The sequence below is a fragment of the Polyergus mexicanus genome, unplaced genomic scaffold (genome assembly GCF_030449975.1).
Source record: "Polyergus mexicanus isolate NDT 795.1 unplaced genomic scaffold, iyPolMexi1.0 SCAF_17, whole genome shotgun sequence".
NCBI lineage: Eukaryota > Metazoa > Arthropoda > Insecta > Hymenoptera > Formicidae > Polyergus > Polyergus mexicanus.
In genome coordinates, this window is record NW_027223337.1 from 6177244 (window position 1) to 6202856 (window position 25613).

The following is a 25613-nucleotide window of genomic DNA, read 5'->3' on the forward strand; positions in this document are numbered from 1 at the left end:
TTAAAATTTATTTTTGTAAAAGTGACTTAATATTGGTATAATATTAATAAGGATTTTTTGATATATTTTTCATGTACGAATCTAAAAAAGACTTCGTTTTCAATCGTTTATAATCTTCTTACTTATTAATTCTTAAATTTGTAGCTTTTCAGCGATCTATGTACACTTATACATGTGTGAGTATATCTTGAAAAAGAGAACAGATATTGACATTATGTGTATAATACATTGAAATCCGAAAGATCCTGAGACATTTTTTTTTAGAGTTTTATAGCTAAATCTTGATGTATTTATTCCTATATAAATCTTGTAGATGATAATAGTATGTACTTGTCAAACCTTGATTCAATATTCTGTTTTGAAAAATACATTAGAATATATTTAACATTTGATTAACCGTGATGATTCTATCATTTTATATTATCATTACATTAATGTATGTAGAAAAAAGTTTATAAGAATTGCCAAATAAAAAAATTTCTTTTTATTCGTATTCTCAGTATACGTACATCTGCAGAGATATTGGAATATATTGAAAGCTATACATATTTTTCCACAGAAAAAAAAAAATACATTATCGTTTGAATATATTATTTATCGATTTGTAATTCCTCTATTTATATTATAATTTGTATAATTTCGGTATATATTTATATAAAAATATATCTTCCCCTTTAAAGAAATTTCCGCGAATATATATGATTTTAATCGCAATCTACACACACGTGTACATACGCGTTCGGAGTCATAATTATCTCAAGTGTGATTTAATCCTATTGATTTGTGTCGGTGAATCGATTGGAAAACGAGCGAGCTGGCAAGCTATAGCGAGCGTTCGCGATAGATGAAAACCCGTTTACATGTATTGCCTAAAAATTGCTGTTAACCATTGCGGGCTCTCGGATTCCTGTCGGATAACAGTTTGCGTTGCGCGAGCGCAGCTTTCGCGAAAAGGTTATTTCAACAAACTCGATTCTCTCCGCGAAGTCCTGGTATTGCGCGAGAGTGTGGTCTACTACGTGTAGCCACATCGATACGCGTGTACGTGTGTGCGGACGACCACCGGGCCGCATGTGTCTCTCGCGGGCAAACGCGAACACGATAATCACGCCTGCCGCAGGCACGCATCCATACGCTCACACACACACACACACACGCACGCACGCATGCACGCGTAGATGCGCGTACGCACACTCGGATCCCCAACATGCGTGTATATGTATTTCGTATATTCAAACGTAGAAAGGGCCATGGCAGGAGTTTCGCGTATTCGAAACCAATAGAATCGAGATGTGAGAATATAAACTTGAGAAACGAAGAATAAACGTGCAAGTATATGTGACGATTAATACGGTGATCGAAATAAAATATGGTTATTCGCGGTATTTAATCGAGGGATACGAATAATTTTCTCTAATATTATCTCGAGTGTTGTTCGATTTTCTTTATCGCAAAATTTAAAGTATCGTTGGAATCGGCATTTCACCTTTGATATCGATGCTTGACGATAACTCGAATGGAAAACGCACTGAATAATCGAGTACAAATTCTTCCGATAAAAAGTGATTTGCGCAATGACGAAATAACGACGAATAATCGGCGTGTTTGGCGTTAACGGTCATCCATCAGCGTGAATGTTCATCCGTCGCGGGACGCGATTGCATTCGAGCACACACATACACACGCACACGCGTATACGCACGCACATATCCATATATACGACGCACGAGTCTCGCTCGAGGCGACGACGAGAATTCATTCAAGGCGCGTAGCTTGCATTGCACTCGCTCGCTCGTTCGCACGCGCTCACGCGCTCTCGCACTCGTGTCGCGAGCGAAAGACGGCGCGTAGGCAGGTTACTCACGCGTGTCGCCGTCCGGTTGCGTGGGAGCGGTTACTTCGCGCGTGCAATCCTCGCGTCAAATATCGCGTCGGACATCGAGAATGGAGGATGCTCTTCCTTGAATAAACTTCTATAGTAATATAAACTTCACTCTCTCTCTCTCTCTTGAAAGAGAAGCAAAACTCGCGTGCCCATATATTCTCCATTTTCTTTTATATCAAGGAGTGCATTCTTACTCTGTATATCTCATTGTGTACATAAGAGATAAAATTGTGTACACGTTGGGAGAGAGAGGGGAAAGCATAAGACGAACAAGTATTATTTTCAATTCAATTTTGAAATTAAAAATCCAAGCAATTTATCAGCTAGGGACATTTATTTGTTTCCGAGAGAGAGATTTATTACAATATTTTTAAGCGATAAGTTTTTATGGCATTATTCTTAGAATACTAATGTTAAAGAGCAAAGTTCAGATAAATTCATAAAAGATGAAGTATTCATGTTGTCGATACTTTGTTTCTAAAAGTCGGAAAACAATTTTTTATCCCGATGCTTACATAAATGATTACCTCATAATTTATATTTTCGCGTGAGATATTTCTCGAATATATTTGAAAATTTATATGCCTCGGGTACTAAATTGGTAATCCGTCTCTATTAGTTTCCATCAACCTGTCGGAATTCGAAAGAAGGGATAATGCCGGTAGATATATTGGCTCGATATCATCGAAAATACATCATTATATAATCATTGCTGTAACTTGTAACTCGTGTCAAAAATAAACGCGTGCGCGCGCGCGCGCGCGATACGCAGCTATTGAGATTCACGCACGTTGTAACGCAGCAGTAACGTCGTATCGGCAAGCGAGAGACCTTTTTTCCTTTTAACACAGAGGCGTCATTCACGCGCGATGCGTCAATCTGATACGCGCCTGGGATATATATCGTGCGTGCGCGGCGCGTAATATTCCGCCTCGGCCTCTCTTCGCGAGCCGACCGGTCGCTTATAAACGCGAGCCGAATTGCCGGCGGAGTGAATTATTCCGAGGAATATTAAAACATTCCAGCCGCGATTAACATTATTAACTTGGCGAAAGCAACGTTTACTTTGTACTCTTACACACTTTAAATGCCATTCGTTACTCTTTCACTGCTTGTAATCCGTGTATCTCGCCATGTACATTTCGATTTACGAAACCTAACAATACGAGAGGAAACTCCGTTCTCTATAAATCGCAATACGCGCACAGAATCCCTCTCGTCACGATTATTTTCGTATTATTATTTTAATATTCGCTGAAAATACGGATATCCGAGAATATCTCTGAATTTTATCCGAATATATTACTTGAATATTTTCGACATTGTCCAAGTAATATTTAGACAATACCTGCGAATTCGTGTAAGTATTCGAGTTCTGAATACAAAGGCAACCGCTAATAATGCTATGTATTATTCATTTTTTATACACGCACACACATACACATACACACAATACATAAATCAATCTCAAGTTTTTAAAAACTTAGAATATACTTCGAATTCTCTGTAAGAAACATTTTTCTTTCTATTTACATTCACGACGCGCGATATGTGTGAGTTTCGATGTTTAACTAAAAGTATAATGTTGCGTATGCGTACAAGAAATTCTTAACGCTGGGAATATCCTGCTGCCCCCCAGGAAGAGGGAGCGAGAGCGAGAGAGAGAGAGAGAGAGGTACAACGACCGCACACGAGGGTCACGTGTACAATTTAAACCTGCGACTGCCGGCGCTATCGATTAATGTAGCCGCTAATGCTACTATACGCAGCAGCTATTAACGCGCGACGACCGACCATGCGTTCGGCACAACGTTATTATACGTTTTATACGAACGATTTTCTAGGCTATTTATCGCGTAATTGCGAAGGGAATGCATGACGCGGCACGAAAATCGAAAATATAACTACGGCGCGCTGAAATCGATTGCATAAAAATAATTCCACATATGTGGATAATATACATAAACCGCAATATTATGTTTTATTATAGACGACTGTCTCTTTGTTGGATATTTCTCTACGCGATAGAATACATGGATTAAGATTGACAGTAGGATTGGCTTAAACTAACATTTGCCAGGAGAGAAAATTACACGAATCTATTTTCTGATTATAATGTTGATTGATGTTATAGGTAGAATGCTCTTCTTCATAAATAATCGTAAGATTAATTAATAATTAAATGACTAATTACTTTGCGATTTGAAAATAGAACGAATATAGACTTCTTGAAATATATACGAGAGAAAGAGAGAATTCTCAAAAATCTTTTCAGTTTGAAGAATTAAAATTGACGGTTTTTCTAATATAAACAATGTTTCAATTGTGATGTATTTTAACAGTAGCTACTTTTGATTTAACTAAGAATTACCGGATTTTTTTTTTTTTTTTTTTTTTTTTAATAATCCAGCTATAGCTTAAGAGTCAAGAGATAATGTTTTAAATTGGTTTTTTTTTTTTTATATATATCGCGGATCTCGGTTTATCTCAAATTAGCGTCACTGAAAGAGAAAGAAAGAGAGAGAGAGAGACAGTAACTATTTTATTTTAAGATATTATTATCAACCGCTAATAGTTTTACGTAATCGTACGAGTACGCGCTCGCCGTAAAGTTGAGAACAAGTTTCGATTCGCCAGGCCACGCTAATCTTCCAGATTATCGGACATGCTCACGGTAATTAAGTATGTATTACGGTTACACGGTACGGTACATATACATATATACGGGCACAATATATTAATTCAGCGTATACACGTATCCACGAGAGCGTATACGACTGCTGTTAATGCTGGCATAATGAAACGCATCGTTGCACTGTTGGTTGCGCGGCCGGCGTTCCTTCGCGTTATGTCCCGCTGATTTACGACCTGTCCATTGAGAATCTGAGAATTTCCAGGCACGAAGCAAGATTTCGTGTATTTAGTATCACTTGGCGTAGAAACGTACGATATATAGCCCGCGTATAACGTGTACGGAGTTACATTAATATAGAGTGATGGTTATCAATTTGCGCAATTGCTTCGTGCGCAATAAATTTTTGTACGTATATTTATTTCTCTCACTTACATAATGAAATATTACGATAAAAATATAATGCAACAACGAGGTAAATATTGCGATATATATGGGGCGCAGGATTTATAATTATCTCAATTAATATTATTTAAATTAATTAAAGTAATAATACACGGATTTTTTTTTAAATTCAGACGGCCAAGTTTTCAAGTCAAAGTATCTATCTACTTGCAATTACTATGTGACATTATCATAAAATAACACGATATGGCCAAGTTAATTTTAATGTAAACTAAATACGATCCGAATTAATATTTGAGTTGTGTATCTGTGATTTAGTACAACAATGTCACGCGCTCGACTGTACTCGTCAAAATTGCCGGGAATGCATTGTTAGAATGCTTATATTAATGCCATAATTAATAGAAGCTGATACGCAGCGTAGTTTATTATAGATATTACGTGACATAACACGGGCACTGCGTGACATGCCGCGATATCATACAATGCGGCTAATTGTTTGGATTAATTAAAACGCTGATGCATAGTTCGGTTTGCGCACAGCACGAGGACGTATATCCAACAACGTATTGTACGTGTTTTGTTATATGACGTAATGTTTAGACAACATTGTTAAATGCATCTTCTCGCGATTGTATTGTGGTCAATATTATGATCCAGTGACAATAGCGGACTAAATGATATTATCGTATCTTTAATTATTAATGAAAATTGCAATTAAAGCAAATCGATTTTAACAAATTTTAAATATAAAATTATATATTACATTTTAAATTATATCATATATGATTAAAATACTTTACACTTTATAATAATAATACATACATAGTGTTTTTTTTTTCCCCCTTTATGTTTTTATAGATTTGATCTCTGAAGCATTTTTAAATTGATTACTATATAATTCTACTACGTTTCGCACTAATTGACATTATATTAGCTTAAACAAATATTGCATTTTTGCAATTAGTCGGAAATAGGTTAATGAGTTTCTTCGATATATTATATTACGATATGTCGAGAGAAAATAATTAAATGGGATTAATAGAATTAAGATTAAACTTTTTTTTTCTGTTTAATCATAATATTTAATAGCGATAAAAGAGTTAAAATAAAAAGAATAAAAAAAATTTATTAAAAAAAAATAATAAAAATTCTTTTTATTTTCTTCGAATTGATTAATAACCGTAACTCAATTTAACAAAATCTTACATATAGTTTGTCGCGATATAAAACTACAGATCTTTTTAGTTGCTCTCGTACTTTCTCCGTCAAATCGAAATCCACGGGATTGCCTCTAGTCGTTGCGCGTCGCGATTACGTAAGTTTTCTCTCGACGGCGTTTCGCTTCCGCGAACACGATGCTCCTTCTAGTAATTATCGGCCTCCCTACTCCACGAGGACCGATTTAATAAAAGTTTTCCTCCGTATCGACGCTTGCCTACGCCCGTGACAAGAGTAGTCCCTTAAGGACCCCCATCGAGCCTTAAGTCGAATTTACACGTTTCGTCTCCGCTTGTTTGAAAGAAGAATACTTTGTGTAAGTATAAATTTTCACTATAAAAGATTGAAAGGAGAAAGAATTACCGATTCAAAAGTGATGAACAAAGATAAATACGAAAAGATGAAACTATTGAAATAAAAAATATAATTAATAAATGTATGAAATTTGTCGTAAAAATCAAGATTGAATGGAAATTTCGAGATATTTTGTGTAGCGATCAAAGAGAACACATAAAATTGAGTTTTCATTACGACAGATATTTGTTACTTTCACTCACTTTGAACGATTATACGATGTGATTGTTGAGAGTGCATCTTGCAAATCTCAATTCAAAGAAAATTCATTAATCTGATGTATTCACGTTAGTCGTTTCCGGATGGAATGATTGTCGAGGGCAAACCGCATAAAACTGCCTTTAACTTGGTTTCATTTTTCATTAAACTAAGTGATTCTCTCTCATCCTCCTTTTCTGGTGCGCGATATATTCTTAGCAATCCCTTTAAGTGCTTCAATCTATATCGCGATGGCCCTTATGTCGTTTCGGCATCAAGAATTGTTCGCGAAAAGCGATTGAGTTGTTGCCTAATAATAAATCCGAGAGCTTCCCTCTCCCGCACCGATAATTCCCCTCGCGCGTTCTGATTTTACGTAACTTTATTTATTTTTCCCTAAATCTCTCGCAACCATGATTGCGTTTGCTTGTTCTTTCTTTCCGTCTCTGTCTCTCTTGTTCTCTCTTTCTCGCAGCTCTTATGTAAATTTATTCAAGAGATACCGGTATAACGCATTGGTAATATATTCGCGACAATATAATGGCGCTTATGTATACATTACACATGTGACGACGTTTATTCTAATTATTTTTAACGAAGATTAACGAAATAAAAACGACACGTAGCAGTAAAATGATGAAGTGATATAGCGATGCGATCTTTTGTAATCGATACGGAAGTTCTTTGTTTTGTAAAGTTCTATTTTTAACTCTTCGATATTAATGTTTGTCTTTTTTACGTTATGCATTTTTTTTATTTCTTTTAATTATTTATGATTATTTTGATTATTTTATTTAGCGATGTAGCGATTAAAATAATTCTAAATTTTCACCGGTACATACTATATAAAGGAGAGAGATTTCCGTTCTTATTTTTTCTGCGAAATCTAAAACAGCACTTTGCCCTCCTCGGCTCGCAATTCGCAGTTGCTCCACACGATAGTACGCCACGGACATGCTCGGAAGGCCAGAGAGATAGGCGTGAGTTATGCGTGCACGCATACCTTGACGCTGATACGCGCGCATATAATCCGCACATATATCACAGGCGGACAGTATTATATTGGAATTAATCTACACGCGCTATTTCTCTGTGAAAAGAATTTTTATTACAGTAAAATATGCTTATTTTTCATATTTTTATCAAATATAAATCTATGCGTATTCGTGTTCATTTTTATTTCGAATTATATTGGGCGTGTACTATTTTCTGTTTATTTATTTACTTTTTCAAAGTGATTTTTTTGAAGGAGTTTCGCGAAAAATATTGAAATTTGCAAAATTTCCAAGGTATTTACGCAATTTATCATTCATAAATTTTTATATCTGTGCAGTGAACGAAGCTATCCAGCACCGTTAATATTTATAGCTTTATGGCTTTCCATAAATTTCACATATTTTTAATTTTACGTCTCTCTAACCTTGTATGTACTGTATATTTATAGTATTGTATTTCTGATCATATTTGGATAATTAAAGTCGCTATAGAATTCTGCTGAATAGGATATAAATATCGTTCATTTAACTATACCGCAAATAGAAAATAAATATCGTCGTAAGCTTGTATTAATAATTCGGACAAAAATCCGCAATAAAAATCTTTTTATTTATCGATATAATGCCAACATCATTCGATACATGTATAATACGGAAAGATTATAAACATACGTTCTCTACGCGAATACATTACGCATCAAGCGTTATATCGTAGCGCATCGAAATTTCTATACTGTTTATAATTTTTATTAAAATTACATATATAAATATAAATTAAATATATATATCTATAATTTTACATCTTATATATATTTTTAATTTTACGTATTAATTACATTAATCCGAACTTTTACGCATAATAAATCAATCCTATTTCATACTGAATATACTTTTCGTTAATCGCAAAACAATGAGAGGAAACGAAAATTTTTCAGCCTAAAATCCTGCGTAGTATTAAAACTATAAAAGACGGCTCCCGAGATAAAAATCTTTCGCTTTATCGACGCGGTGCCGTGCACAACAGGATAGGGGAACCCTTTGATAAAGAACGAAAAGATTTTTTCATTGACGGGACGATATTATCATTCCCATTAGTAGTGCGCGTACACGCGCATTAATGCCGGTGTAAAAGCGCGCGCGGGGAGAGGAACGCGCGATTCCGATTAATTAAGTTGATTAACGCTAAACGGGACGAGCAGCCCGGAAATGACAAGTGCGTATGTACATTCGCTCGCGATACAATCGGCCATTGTCGACGACATAAGGACGTCGAGTGAACCGAAACGGTTCTCGCGCTGAGTAATTAGCGTTCCTCCTCGTTGTTGTCGCCGCCGTTGTGCTCGTCATCCTTTTCGTTCTCATCGTCCTCGTCGTCCTCGTCTTCGTCCTGCACGACGATGTCGGAAGGTATCCTTAACGAGGTGTTAAAGCGCTTCAAAGTGCTTTGACGCCGACGAAACGATATCCTTTCGACTATGACATTATTGCTTCAACTGTCGCGTATTTCCGGTTAGAGTGTTAAAAATTATGGATATCGTTGATAAGGAGCTATTCTAAAAAGACTTCCTTCACGGATTCTTTATTTCGATTATTTTATAGCGTTATTTTATGTTTTAGCAAAGGCAAACTCGAGATTTATGTATATATTCATTTTTATTTAATGTATACAGAGATACGCATGTTCTTACGTTAGTATCTTGAATATTAATTACACTATCAACAATTGCAAATATTTTTTGATTATAACATATGATTATACATATACGAAATTCGTATATATCCCAGATATTTACAAGTTTTTTTTATATAACACAAAATACGCAGAAACCGTTGCGGAGAATGATATTATTTTACTATATCACGCGTAAGAGGATATATTCTAAATAAGCAGATATTAAAAGTAACGAGGTGTGCGCGCGTGAAAGAGAATTCTTTCGTGGTCTATTTCGCGCTTGGCTACAATAACATTATTCTGTGTAACTTTATGTTACGGAGAGATTAAAATTTATTCGACACAAACGAGTGTAAATGTAGCGCTTCGCGATCGATACTGCTCGCGGTATTTTGAATACCGATGGTGTTATGATGAGAATCGCGTTGAGCTGCAAAGTGTGCGCTAGACTATAAAATCGCGTCTACGTGACCTGTCTACGTATCGTCTACGTCTATTGCGATGTTTACTATGTAGAGGACATACGATAGATAGTTTATCGTGGCCACTTTATCGTGTGTCACGCCCTACATGCGTATTACATTAAGTTTATTTAATCTGCATTTAAATAATGCGAACAAGAGACAAAAAATAAAAAGCATCGCTATTAACTTGAAACTTGCATGAGATATCAAGATAATGTATCTTAATCGGTCTTATCGAACTAATTCAATATAATCGAGAACTGCTTTGTATAATATTACTCTGATATTAAGATATAATGTTACTTAATCGAGGATCGATAAGTTACAAAACATGTCGTGTTCGATAAAGATATCGCTGTTGTCGTGCTTTTCGACTTTTTGCCGCCAACACCCCGTACATCATCCATCTTTACTGTCGGCGCTGACACATTTAGCGGTGATGGAGAGATTGCATTGTGCTTGCGACCGTGATGAAATCGCCTTCTTTTCCTGCCCTTTTTCGCGTAATTGGGGATCATTCGTTACGGACAACAAAACTCCACCTCTATTGTCAAACAATGCGGCGAACGTTTTGGAGTACGTAAGCGGGTTACGACAGTTTTAAGACGGATGCGTGAGTTATTACGTTCTGCCTCTTTGATTTCGCGCGTATGCGACCGGAGGAACTTTCCAATGGAACAATAACAGGCCTCTTACGCGAGTTAGAATAGTGCGTTTAGTTAACAGCAAGGTTAAAATACCATAGTGAAATTTCATACAATATATTACATCTATATATTATATTTTTATTAAGTACAAAAGATTTTTTTAAACAGATACGATGTTGTAACCAGAATCAATTACGGAGAGAGATGAAAAAGAGAAGAAAATCTAAAGTATTTTTATTTTCTATTTTATTTAAATCAGTACGCAAAATTATAATGACGCTTATCGATGGTAATTTGTAAATTATGCAGCATTGAAATCACCATAGATTTTATAATTCACCAAGAGATTAAGCATATTTCATCGATAAATCTTCAAATTTACGAGTTAACAATTACATTAAAGACACCTTACTAAGTCTTATCTTGCCTCAGGCGTAGTGGCGAACTTATCGAAAATCTCTGTTGTAGCTGTCAATACTTATTACGGAGTCGGTAAATATATGCAAGGTAAAATCGTTACTGCTCTGCAAGGGAGTTTCTTGCGATACTTTTTCCCGCGCGCGTATTACTCGTGTTTTATCGTGTACAACAGACTTCGCTCGCGGCACTAATTGTTGGCAAATTATGCGACGCTAATAATCATGAATTGCCCCGATAATAATTCCGAAGTTTGATAATTATGAGTGTGTGCGTCTCTCTTCCTCTTTCTCTTACCTATCTATCTCTCTTTGGTGCCTCGAGGACTCGCCCACTCGGCCGCGCGCGCGCTCCGATCAATTATCCCGAATTCAATTATGTCGAAAAAAGAAGCCGGCTATCCGCTCTCGTGTTCCGTGGCAACGCAATTACGCGGTTGCACCCGCACGTTTTTTGCGCGATTCTGCGATATCTCTGCGTATTGGTTACGCCGTATAAAGTGCGCTTTATGTAACCTCACGTTATTGAGCATCTCAGGTTAGAGATACCGTAAAGCCGCGTCTAAGAATGTTTAACGAAGTCTGTGTATACACATTTATGTTCAATGTCTAGCGTGATAAATTTGAATATCTGTGTTTTGTTTAAAGATCAATTTTCAATCATTTTTCTATTATTGTAAATTTCTAAAAAATGTTTTTAAAAAGGAATATATTAATTTTAAAACTAATAGAAATAGCTGTATTTTTTTTTTTAAGTACGTTATCTCGTTCCTTCTACGAACATTAACATCAGTGACATCAATGTCGGAAGATCGATGTTTGATCTTGATACAGCAATCATGCAAATGATAATCGAACGAGTGTTTGCTATTGCGTGCAACGGCAATGCCAATAATTACGATGTGACGTGTATAATACTGTGTATAATTGGTCGAGACGGTGGTGTCACCAGTAAAATACTGACACAGTTACGAAACGAATATATTGTACAATCGTAATTCGTACTGCGACGTGATATATACCAATGTAAATTGGAAACATCTTAAAAGCCGCGCGTGCGTGGTTGTTTAATATGTTCGTATGCGGTGTCTCGCACAAAAGTCGCTTACCGTTTTCTCACGGATATTATGCGATCTCGTTTTTTAATAAATTTAATCCTACTTGACATTAATTTAATTTTATAAAATTTTACATGTGAAAAAATCTTTCTTTTTAAAAATACTTTTACTTTGTTATAAAATTACATTTTATATAATTATGTTTCCGCACATATTGCATTTTAACTAATTGACAAGAATAGATTTTTAAAAAAGAAATAAGGATCGAGTCGTTTGAAATAAATAAATAAAAAAAAAAAGGTATAGTTGTCATAAATAGCAAAAGCGGAAAATCTCAAAATCGTACGAAAGGATATGTAAGGGTTACAATGTATCTAGAAAGAAGCTTAAATAGCGATGTTAACCATCCTACCGAGAGCACGAAAAGCATTCGCGGAATTGTACTAGCAATGCAATTTGTCCGACGCGACGTATCTTTTTTCTTCTTTTTCTTTTCTTTTTCTCGCTCCCTTCGCCGCTTCTATTTATTCTTTACGAAAGCATCTGACGCCGTCGACCGCATCTTACGCGCTTCTACCTGTAAAAATTTCATTTCCTTGGCATATATACGCCATTATATCCACGCTCGTTTATTACATTTTTCTGAGGCGCACACTCTCTTTTTCTGACCGACGATTATATGCAACTGCTCGCATTGGTAGAGTAATATAATTTATCGTAAAATAACATACACACACACAGGGCGCGATCTTTTGATATAAATATTTTTATCAACGACATATTTCAAGTACTTTAATATTAGATCAGGTATTATCGATTAATTTAATGAATTAACATTTGCGTAATTTTATATGACTTTCTAGAGTAGCTATTACAAGAGGCACGTGGAAAGTTAATTATGATCAAATGAGGTTAAATTTTAATTGATTTAAAAATGATCGTGATTTGTTGAATAATAATGATGGATGAGATTATCATATATAATTCATGCAAAATACATGCTATGTATCTCTTAGATCATTTAAATTTTTATTTTATGAATAATAGAGAGATAATTGGAATAACTAAATAACTAGATAAATAGAGTTTGGGAAATTAAAGAGATTATAGCTATAGATATACTTTATAGAAGTATCCAAAGTAATTTATCATAAGCGGCTTATCGTAGTTCGGAAAGAATAGAAATTTCGCGCGCGCGATAAACACGACTAAATCGAAGCGGATGCTCGTCCCGGGAAGTTTCCTCTCGTTACACGCTCGCATCGATAGCGAGAAGAAACAATTACCGGGAGCCGTTCAGTCTTACTTAACGCTTTTGATATATACATTATTGTAATCGGCAATTGATTAACAATGAGACTTTAAATGCTCGGTCACGAAACGGTCGGGTTTAAACCGATGATAACCTTATAACTGATAGAGGAGGCTTCTCCCCTCCTGCCTGCTTTCGATACACACGACGCAATAAATTATTAACGGTTTTATAAGTGCTCGGTCGATAGTTATTCTTGCCGAACAAAGATTAAAATATTAAAATAATATTTATTTAAGATTAAAGGATAAGATTCTTTATTTCATACGTTTAATTTTTAACGTTCGAAATGTCATTTTTTTTTAAATTTGTCAAAAGAAGATATAGTCTCTCGAATATCACGATTTCGATTATATCTCGTTCGCCTTATATAACGCTCACGAGACAGTCAATATCGCGGAAAGAAAGCAGATGGGAAACCGGTATGCGCGAACGAATTAATACTCGATATTCGGCTTGCCTGGATGAATACGCCGTTCGGAATTAAACGCGAAAAATCTGCGACCATCTCTCTTCCCTCTTTTCGTTGCTCTTGAAATGGAAATGCTACCTAATATAGGGAGAGAGAGAAGTCCTCCCGGATCTATACTTAACGATCTCCTGACTCGGTAAATCTACAAGTGGGGTCGGGACCGTTATATATTTTGATCTCTGTCGAGATTACACCGAGTGTCGTCCTCGTAGGAACCCGGTCTCGACGCCCTTCCAGTGGCGGATTCAGATCTTTGGACACTCTGAGGCAAAATTTATATTCTCTCTCCGTCTCTCTTTCTCTCGCGTGATTTAGCTTCTTCGGAAATTAGTGTTTATTTTATACACAATTTTACCGAAAGCAATATCAAAATTTTGAGAAGAACATGTTTTTACTTTTCTCTTTATTAAAATGCTACACGTCAATATATTAATTTAATATACGAGAAAAATAATTGAAAAAATCATACTATAACACCTTTTATTTTTTTTATTATAATTAAATCAAAATAATTTGTATTACGAAAGAGCTGAAATATTAAGAAGCTTCTTAGTTTTTCGAAATGTAATATTCTCCTTATATTTTTCTTCTATACGCTCGTTATTGCTTAATTATCACTGGAACGAAAAGGAATACATTGTGGCTACACAGCGTGTAAAACAATTTTTTTACCTTCTTTTTTGTTTTCGTCGGCCTTTATTTACCCAGAATAATTCCGTTTCGGAAAAGAAATTCTGATTTTCCTAAATCATTGTTGCGCACTGAGCGAATCTTTTTCCGAATCCTTCGGTGAAAATGTCAGTCGTAGGGGTCGTCGGTCGTATCGGTGGTCGCAGCTTCACGAGACACACGGGACACCGCTGCGTTTTCTCTAATTCAATTTGAAAAGCTTCCTGGAGCGCGTCCAAAAGACATCCCGTATTCATGCCAGCGGAATGATACTCGTAACTCATAACGGTACAGTCGCGATTTCCGGACGAATCGCCGCCGCGGTTCTCATCATGTTCCACTCGTAAAGCTTTGCCGCCGTGCGCTCGATACGAGATATGTTTTTTATGAACGGCATAAGGACCGTGTATATTATTCGCGCAGGTGGATGGGCGGGTGAGGAGGATGAGAGGGGATCTGGAGCATTAATATTAATCTGGCGATGGAAGAGCGGCATCGCGTGTTATAATACATTGATGTAGAAAGAAGAATGGGAACAACGCGGTAAAGCAGTTTATACCTTGCGCGTTCGTTACTCTTATTTTTGCCGTTATTATTCGAGGATTTAACGCAAACGTTATGCGGACACTTTTCAATAACCTTTTTAGGAATGTACCTGCTGTTATATTGATCGCTGATAGTATGAGATGGTTTAATCTGGTAAATTTTTTTTGCAGTAATCCAGATGTTGAGCACTTTAATATTGTTATAAAAAAATAACGATTACCAAACAAATCAAAATTTATATTGTACAATATATATAAATGTCATTTATAAAGCTTTTAAATTTCTGACTACTCGTTGAATCGCATATTGAATCGCATATTAATGGATATCTCTATACCGTTATATTTTGTGTGTTTTCGTATACATATACGTATATTATATCATATACATTTCTCATATATATTACATTTTTATATCTCATCGCTTGTCGACTTTTATCATAGCGACCGACGCAATTAGAGAGAACAGTATGTTGAGAATATTAGTATAAATCGAATTTTATTCGTCTCGTAATTTAAAATTGACGTTCATTCTGATATCATGAGAATGACACTTTATTCTCGATAACATCCAATATTTAAATCTCTGAATTTTCTATTGTACAACAGGATATATATCGACAATTGAATAATTGATATTGAAACACTCATATCACATGAACAAAATATCATTTTTGTCACTTTATTAGAGCGAAGATGTAATCAATTTTTAATCCACTTATTCGAAATAAGTGATCGAAATAATAGAATAATATTTCTTCAAAGAATCTTAATAAATGACAATTCTCAAATATCATTATATATATTGTGTTTGAACATATTAAATTGCTATTTTAATAAATATATTTATTAAACATCAAGAGAGAGAAAGAGAGAGAGAGAGAGAGAGAGAGAGAGAGAGAGAGAGAGAGAGAGAGAAATTAGAATGATAGAAATATTTAACATTCAACACATTTACGATTCATAAAAGTATACGAAAGAGGAAGCAATTTAATAATTTTTACAATATGTGAGAGACATATGGTGTGCACAACATGTATATATTTTTTTTTTCTTAAAAATTGGCACACGAAAAGGATTGGTGAGTGAGAATTTTGTGAGCTGCCGTTGACGAACACATCGACTCTCGCAGCTTCCTACTCGGCTGTACCGCGAACGTTAGAGAGAGAGAGAGAGAGAGAGAGAGAGAAGGACGGAAGGGAATCCGGCATGGAATGAATTGTCCCGCGTCACGGAACCACATCGGTCCCATCTGACCGATACGACACGGTGGACGCGCGTCGCGACGCGCCCGTCAACGTTCTCCGTTATCGGGCTCATCACTCCGGTCGCGTCCTCGTCACGTGAATGACGAGCGACGAGCACGCTATCGCGAGGAATTGGCGGCCAATATTTTCTCCGGGAACACGTGCCCTGGGTCTACGGGCGAGCACAAAATGGCCGCCGGCAGGAGCGATCGACCGTGCGTGAGCGCGAGAGAAAACCCCCTCGGTTTCTCCGTTTCTCTCTCTCTCTCTCTCTCTCTCTTGTTTCCTCTTACGTCTTCGTTCATCCAACACATACCGATACATACATATATATATATATATATATATATATATATATATATATGATATATTCCCGTGCACACAAAATTTTCTTTCCCCTCTGTATTTCATAATTCATCGATTCCGTATCAATAACGGGATTATATTTCATCATCAATTAGCTCAACTGTATCATTCAGATTTATATAATGTCAGTTTTTATTTTTTTTACGTACTTTGCTGGTGCTGAAGAGAAGAGATAAATAAGTAATAAGTATCCTTTATATGCTTTCTCTCTCTCTTTAAAATTCATACTTGTGTTAAAACATCATTAAAACATCGTGCTCCTTTTATCTTTCTCAAACGCTCTCTTTCCTTGGTTCCTTTATTCTCTTCTTGTGTGCTTATCTTTTTCTTTCATGTAAGATGTAAGCGATCACGTTTCTTGCCGTTTCGCCGGTCCTTTTCTCATCGAAGGCCCTTCGATTCCTCTTCCTCTTTCCATCTACCTGTCTACAATTTCGCTTCCTACAATAGGTGTGCTTTCCGTTCTTCTCGCTATAATATCGTTCTCGCCCTTGCACTAACGTTACTTTTTATTCTTCATTCGCCCCTACATCGTTCTCCGTTTCTCTCCCTCGTGAAGGCGCAATCGTGCGTCCTTATCGCACGTTACACAGGGGCGACGGATGTCTGTCTTTTCGAGATATCGCGCCATCCTCGCCGCACTCGCAGCTTCCAGCTTCATCGAGTGCAACGAGAAAGAACGCTCGCTCTATCCTCTTCCGCTTCGATATAGCGATCCTTGTCACTTCTTTTCACAAAGTTCAGCTTGTGCTCTTTTTCGGTTTCTTTCTCACTCCAATTGTCTCCTCTCCGTCGGATCAAGCGTATTAAAAGCGGTCTCTCTATCTTTCTCTCTTCCAACGAAGAGAGAATCGCCACGCTATCGCAGTCACGCTTATTATGAACACGTAATGCTATCGTCGTACGCTTCTCCTTTCATCTTCGTATACCCTTCCCTTCGTTTCTTATATACCCGCGTCCATCGTGTCTCTTTCTTTCCAGCGAGAGGCAACGCTATCACCCTCGCTCTTATTACAGGCCATATGCTATCGACTTCCTTTCTCTCTCTCTCTCTCTCTCTCTCTCTCTCTCTCTCTCTCTTTCTCTCGCGCATTCGTTACCCTCTTCTTTCCTTCTTGTTCCATCCTCCTCTTTTTCTCTACGCGAGAAATGCAGGAGATAGAAACGCGAAGATGGAAAATCACAATTACAGACGCGACAGCGACAGCGATGACTGCTCAATGACCGCGGGCGGTAGTTTGTCTCACGCACGCAACACGCACATACGTACGCATGCACGCATCGCGCCGACATGATTCAAATATAAGGCAATGCCGGAGCGATACACACCATCGTCGTTTCGGCTTGCGCTACGGTTCGCGACAACCGCGCGCACACTAATTGTGCGACGTACCCTGAGCTGAGTTACATTGTCCTGTATTATGCATACGCGATATTGCCGGGATCCCGTATGAGCAGGCAGCCGGAGGCGGACGCCATCGGCGTGTATGCGTATACAGCCAACAGACCGAGATTCGATATCCGCGCGCTGTGTCGTCCATATCGATTGCGCGTGGAAAAGCGCAGCTCTCTAGTCTGTTCACATAATCGCGCTAGTTTAAAGGCTTATTTAGACGAAAATGAACGATTATAATATAGATGCTTATGTCGCGTATCGATGACGGAATTCTTTCGTCGATTTTTTTTTCATTTTTATTCGAAGTAGAAACATATCTTTTTTTTTTTTTTTTATAATCGACATAAATAGCAGCCATTCTTTTTCATTTACGATCTTTTAGCGGTCTATTCGTCATTGTAACGCGTTCGATTTCTCGGTCATTTTTTTTTTGCACCGCTTTAATCGGCATAAGATAAGACCGGCGCTTATGCGACCGAGTCGGCTATTATCCGTGGCTCGTAAAGCTGATTAACGACTTGTTAGCGTCGGGTGCGTCTTAATTCTTGTCCAGGCGTCGCGCACGCACCAAGCCGTAAAGTATCCCTCGTGACGGGAAGCAGCGAGATTATCAAGCAACCGCGGTCAAGTATGCGTGGCATTTATATATCGGATAACATGTGCACGTGTGTTACGCGAATACAAAGTGTTTATTTTCTTCGTTTTACCGTCGCTAAAACGGCAAAGTTCACGCAGTGATACGTCTACGCATCGAATACGCGCAAATGTTTTCTCATCGAGTCGAGAATTGATTTTGTAAACCTAGCGGAATTTATATCTCGTTTCGGCTTTATCGAACCGATAAAAGTGACATGGCATTTATAAAATATATTTCATTCGCTCTCTCGTATATTTCTCGTTGAAATTGGAAAGTATCAAATAACAATTTGTACAATTGTATTCTAATCAGAAAGATTGACATAATGTGTGTGTATTAGATATAGCAAATGATAGAAAGTCGATTGTAATATATAATTTAGTGTCAAAAGAAACATTGAATATATTTGGCATAATCTGCATTCTCAATCATATTTTAAAAAATTTATAGAGAACATCTGTACAGATGTTAAAATGTAATATGGAAATTATATAATATTATTATTGAGTAAAAACTTTTTTTTGAACGCGGTTGATATTTAAATCAGGAGGATATTCTGCACCAAAAAATTTTTCAAATATTATCTTTATTTGGGATTTTGAATAAGACTATACGAAAGAGATCGGCAAATTTTTTCAGGAAATTGGATCGTGGATTTTTGTAACTAAATATACGATTTTGACATTTTGTAACTTATTATCGTGCATTCAACGTCCATTCTTCCGTTCATATATTGTACGTACCCATGCGTGACAAAGAGATTAATTGATTTTCATTTGTAAAAGACTAAAAGCCTACATGATATGAAAAAGAGGAAAAGAGGATGATTAGGAAAAATTTTGAATATTAATATGATTTCATTGATATTGAGTATTTTGATTTCACACTCTTTTTATAAATTCTTTGAAATAAAATAACGTATAACATCCCTAAAGCTTTATCGACATCACTTTTATAATACATAATTATTTGATATTTTTTATCAATTATATACATATATATATATATATATATATATGTGTGTGTGTGTGTGTGTGTGTGTGTGTGTGTGTGTGTGTGTGTGTGTGTGTGTGTGTGTGTATGTGCCATCAATGATATTGCAACAATATTGAAAAGATATCAATGCATGAGTACTATCCGCCAGTACCGACGATCGAAGCATTCGATGCTGAGCGGACAGAAGTGTCGATATCCTGAATTTACGCATCCTCACGTAAAGGTGTTCATTCGTGCACGCTACAGATCGGACGCTTAGGGCCGCGCAGAAGCAAGCATGCATGCACGTTGGGCTAGAGAGCATAGGCACAGAGACAGAGAAAGGCAGCTCCGTCGTCATCTTGGTATTATTGTTCGCCTGCGGGCCGATGGACCGCCGACACTCGGCAGTCAAGTCAAGCCAGGCAGTCACCTGCCTATTAGGGAACCGGGGAGATTCCTGAGTGCCTTGTAGTATACGCTCCTTACCGCGTTCTCCTCTCTCCTTCCCACTTTCTCTCTTTTCTGGTTCCTCTCGCTATCACTCCAGTCAGCGTCCGCTGGGAGTGTGAACCATACCACGTCGATACCATTGTCGTATCGCGTCTCACAACGGCAGCGTCGGTGTTTCACGCGCTATACGGGCTTTGTATAGCCGACGAATTCTCTCTCTTTCCGTCACGTATACTTTACGCTTTATCCGTATGCACTCTATCCGTGTTCACCGCACACGTGTATATACATTCGGTGTGTATATCTGTGTGCGTACCGCGCACGCCCACGTACTTATGTAGTCGAGAACCCCGGTGAAGCCGCCGCCAATGCGCGGGAGACGTCGCTGTCAAAGGCGCTTCGCTTTATTTACGAGGCAGGAACTCGTTACGTTACGGGTTCGCGGCGGATAGCACGCGCATTCGCTCGGACTATGAATCCGGAGCCCGGTAAAACTGCAGTTACCTTCGTTGCTTTCAAGTTCGCATTTCCATACACGTCCCGCGCTCTCGAAACAACACGAACACCACGAATACTGGCAGACCGCTTTAATTATAATAACAAGTTTTTTTTTAATTTGGGACCTATCTCTCCCCATCTTTTCATATACATTATGAATATTTATGTATTTGGGAGAGAGAGAGAGAGAGAGAGAGAAAAGAAAGAAATATAATACAGCCGCTTTTTACCGTCCATATGACAATCTTGCTTTGGTTAATAATATACGCTCGACAAATGGTTAACATTTTATGCATGCAAATGAGATTATAAATAGATTCATGGATTTCAATGCAAATAGGATTATTACGTTCCTAGTTATTATCGAATGGCGCGATGTCATTGTTTTCTTTTATCATTATTGCATATTGCGTTAATATGTGATACGGACATCGAATATATGGATTTGCGCAGGTCTTAAATACTTGGCACATCGTCAACAAAGTAAGATGTATTTACCGCACAAAATTTACACCGTACCTAGTTTTTCCTCATATGTTTATCAGTGATTTATCGTTTCTAATTTTGCGGATAAACTGTTATTTGAAATAATGAGTAAAATTATCATACAGCATTATTTACTTTTCAACTAATTCCGATTATATATACGACAATAATTTTTTAAGGATAATGATTTGAAAGAAATATCTCTCGATTTTATGATTTGTTTTTATCATCTTTATGGAGAAATACAAATTATGATATGTTCGAATATATATGTTCTATTTCATTTAAATCTATATAAGATGATCCTTCAGCCAAGAGAAAAATCTCTGATCTTAAATTCACAATCAATCATTGTTTTCTCCGTATCTTTATATTATATTATAGAAGCCAAGAGATCTGAAAGATTATTTTGCAGAAGGTGTCTAGAAGGTATCCTTAAATCGTCCCTGAATGGGAAACCAAAGTCGCTTGTCCTTGCGGTTAATCGTGCTCACCGATTACAGTTGCTCGGCCGTGTTCGTGCACAACGAACTGTTCGGCGAAATCAGGTACACGGCCGCAAAACGCAATCAGTGTCGCTTACGATGTCGTACACACGACGATTATACAAGCGCGGCACAGTCATTATAAATAATACCGTGTCGATTCTTGCATTCGTTCTCTTGCATACGAAGCGACTCGCGTTATTAACATAACGCGATCCGACACGCGGCCTTTAATGAATTCCTCGATTGTTCTCGCGCATGTGCTTTATTAATATTCGCGTAGTCAAGCGAGTCGGACTTGCGCGTCGCGACGTACGGACGATTAATTTAATTATTAATATTGCTCGGTGAATTTACGGCGTTTTTCAGATTGGGAAATATAAACGACACTCGCGCATTATCTTTAAATCGAGAATTTAAATGATTCTAAATGATTAATCGTTGAGCAACGGTTATCTTATTTTACTACGATAAGCTTTTTATATTACGATACACTTTGTATTACAGGCAGCTGATATATTTATCGATACTTACGATCGCTGATAATTAAAATCGATACTCGCGAGAGTTTTAGCATCTCTAGTTTGAGAGCAAAGAGATGACAGGAAGAGAAGGAGGGGGGAGGGGGAGGATGAGAGAATCCTCGTAAAAAAAATTTTTTACATTCCGTACCAACGAATAATTGCGTTGAGAGGTCAGACGGGGGAATAGAAACGCGTGGAGCGAAATAATAAAAATTGCGGCGTTTACGCGGCGCAATACTGTAGGATTTATCGCGACGTTAAAGCGGTGGCATCGATTTTTCCGTATAACACGCCACGCGAGAGTTTTTCGATGGCGCGCGCGCGCTTTAACGAGCATGTTTTCGCCCATATAACCCGTCGTGAAACGTTACAGCCCGGGTTTTATGGTAAAGCAACACGGTGGTTTTCAAAATGGCCGGATTCACCTCGTGTCACCGACTATGTGTGGTGGATGATTCCCCCCCCCCCATCCCCCCTCCACTCTCTTGCCACGCACCGGTGGCTGATCGATAACGCGTGTGACAGCGTCGCAACGCCGCTCTCTGTTCCTCGTCCTCCTTCTCTCTCTCTCTCTCTCTGGCATCTCCACGAGGGATTAGGGTAAATGGATTCGAAATTAGAGCGCGTGCGATATCGCGTTTTACCGCGCGATTAATTCGATCGCGGTCGTTCGAGCGGACGAATCGATTCCTCAATTTTTTCCGGCTCGGATTAATTAATCGAGTGCCTTTCGAAGCGCGCGAATCATCCTTTAAAAATTTTGAGATTATTAACACTCGATTTAGCTGCGCAGTATCGTAAAATGTAATTGCGAGGAAAATGTTACCAACTGAAAGGTGATACTGTGTAATAGTAGAGGTATAGTGATATTTTTATTGATACAAATATTTTAATTTAATTATACATAAATTATAAAATATATTAAATATCGCGTAATAAATATTTTATTAAAAATGTATTCGTACAATCTTTTAAGAGATCCTATATTTTCCTTTTTGACACTTAATCGTAATTAAAAGTAAACTATTTATGTCGAAAATATTCAATATTGACAACGACGTATCAATACTATTGAAATACGCCTATCGGGGGAATATGATCTGCGTGACTGATCGGAAATAATATTTGACGGCTGGAATCAGCCTCGGTAAATATTTGTGCGACAGTTTTGTGAGCTTAAATACGACTCATTAGGAGCGTTTGTATAGCACGAGGTGATCCCAGCTGCTCAAATATCACAACGATAAGGGACCTGCAATTATCAATGCATACAAAACCCACGCGCTCGGCTGCGTAAGCGCAAAATGAAATCATTCTAGTTGTTACTTTCGCCACTTTCGAGAATAAATTACCAATCGGACGGACGCAGATATTTGTCGGTATCCGTGATATCGCCTATCTTTTCACAAGGAAGGGTACACATTTCTATATTTCGTATCATTGGTATGCGACATCTGTCTGCCTTTTATCGGGAAACACAGATAATCTCATTATCTTTGAAGAATGATTAAGATGTTAATTAAATAGTAAGTAATATTTTTTTTATAAATACCTCATAAATGCTCTGTAAATTCACAAAAGAAAGTTTCTCCCGTTTCATAAAGTTTCAACCTTCATTTTTCTTTGTTATGTTAAACTCATGCAAATAAAAAAATATGAATTTTTTTCTTCCCATCGCTTCTTATATAAATCGTAAGAAATTAATTTGAACGAGTTGCACTAACGAAGGCGTTCGGTGCATCCACAATACCACGGTTAATAGAATTTAAACGATCGAATGGCTTTTGCCGGCTACATGAATAAACATATTAATTGCATGAATCGTCGCTTTTCGAAGTATATCGATTTTTCATCATTTTTTTTTTATTTGTTTGTTGGAAAGATCATAAAACTGATCACATATTATTTTTCATTTTTCTCTTTTTCTTTCTTTCTCAAGAGTAACAGTAATTTTATTTAAATATTTTTGATTAAATATTTTACAATGTTACATAAATATGTGTGTATATATGGTATACAGTATCGTACATGTTTATATTTAATATTATCTGATTATATTTCTTATCATGAAAAAATATTATCTTTTGGCTTTTCGAAAACTCGATTTATTATTGTAGAGTTCAGAAAGCTATCAGTTCGACTTTGATATCCCAAAGTAAAAATTATCGTCTACGATCGTGATTTCGAATTTCAGCTTGGTATAATGAAGCGGTATACTATCGGGCTTATAAATCTAATATAAACGTTGGAGAATATTTTTCTTCGCTATTATCGCGCGCGAAAATTGCACTTCTAGCTAAACGAAACGACTGCGCCTAATCGATACCGATTAATGATAGACAAAGCCAGCAGATCGTGATCTCGAGGCGCTCGTTAAGCAATAAACTGAGAAAACATAATTAAAGGGCGCTTAGACGAACCAACGAGCTTGATTTTTACCGTGTACTGGCATCATCGAACCGATCGATTATCGAAACCAACCAAGTATTCTAGAATTGCCAACATTGCGTCGAAGTTAAACTAACAAGATATATATATATATATATATATATATATATATATACAATATAATCAGTCTGTAAAGAGAGGAGATTGAGAAAATGTAATCTTTAAATGAGTTACATAATGAATTACCTGTGAATTAAATATATACTTTTTTTAACATTGTGATATACTTTCAATATATCGTGGTTTCTTAAGAAAAATATTTTTAAATTAAATAAAAATTAAGTTTAGGATTTTTTTATATTTATAACAATTGTAGATTTTTTTTTCAAATATTATGTGTTTTAATTTTTGTTGTTCTATTAATTGAACGATAAAAGTAAGATTTCCATTTTTAAAGAAATTACTTATAAATGTCTTTCGCGAAGGCTTTTCTCGGTGTTTTTTTAGAGCGAATTTTTGTTGTCGAATCGAATGTTAGAAAGTATAACGGTGACGGATGTATCAACATGCGCGCCACATGCGATAATCATAGTAATCGAGTCGAGTTATGTGCCACGGCACGAAACACTTCGACACGAGATAGTTCAGAATTGATTCGAGGGGACAGACTTTTGCGTGACGCTGTACCTTTCGTCGATTATCGTCGACAAGCGTCCTCTTTATGGCTCCGAGAAACCCGGGGATATTATTTCGGTGTCCTGTCATACAAAGAGATTCTTTTGAAATAGAAAACTAAAGTACGGCCTTTAGATCTAAAGATACTGAAAAATATTTGGGTAAAATTTTTATGGTTTTCAAAGGCTAAATATATCGTAAAAGAGATCATTTTTCGAAGTTATCTTCGTCAATATGCTATTCTTAACTAAAAATATTTGATTCGAAAAAAATCAGAGAACTATATTTCTTGAAAATTTCAATTTTTGGTATTGTCAAATAATTTAAACTCTTCACATATTTTTTTTTTTTTTTTTATTATTATTATTATTGCGACGTAATGTGTAAATTACTTGGCGTCTACGAAGTAAGGAAGAGAAAGTTTTGATGAAGTAAAAAAGAAAGTCTCGTACCACATCCTCACATAAATCGGTGTAATAAATCGCGCCATCTAATTGTAAGCATCATTTAGAGCGGGAACAATGTGGTCATCGATCGG

General features: G+C 36.8%; 1 protein-coding gene across 4 annotated transcripts in view; it reads left to right on the forward strand.

Annotated features, from left to right (window-relative positions):
• LOC138940712 (zinc finger protein 608) overlaps positions 1–25613 on the forward strand; it is a 189384-nt gene that overhangs the window by 48504 nt on the left and 115267 nt on the right. The window lies entirely within an intron of this gene.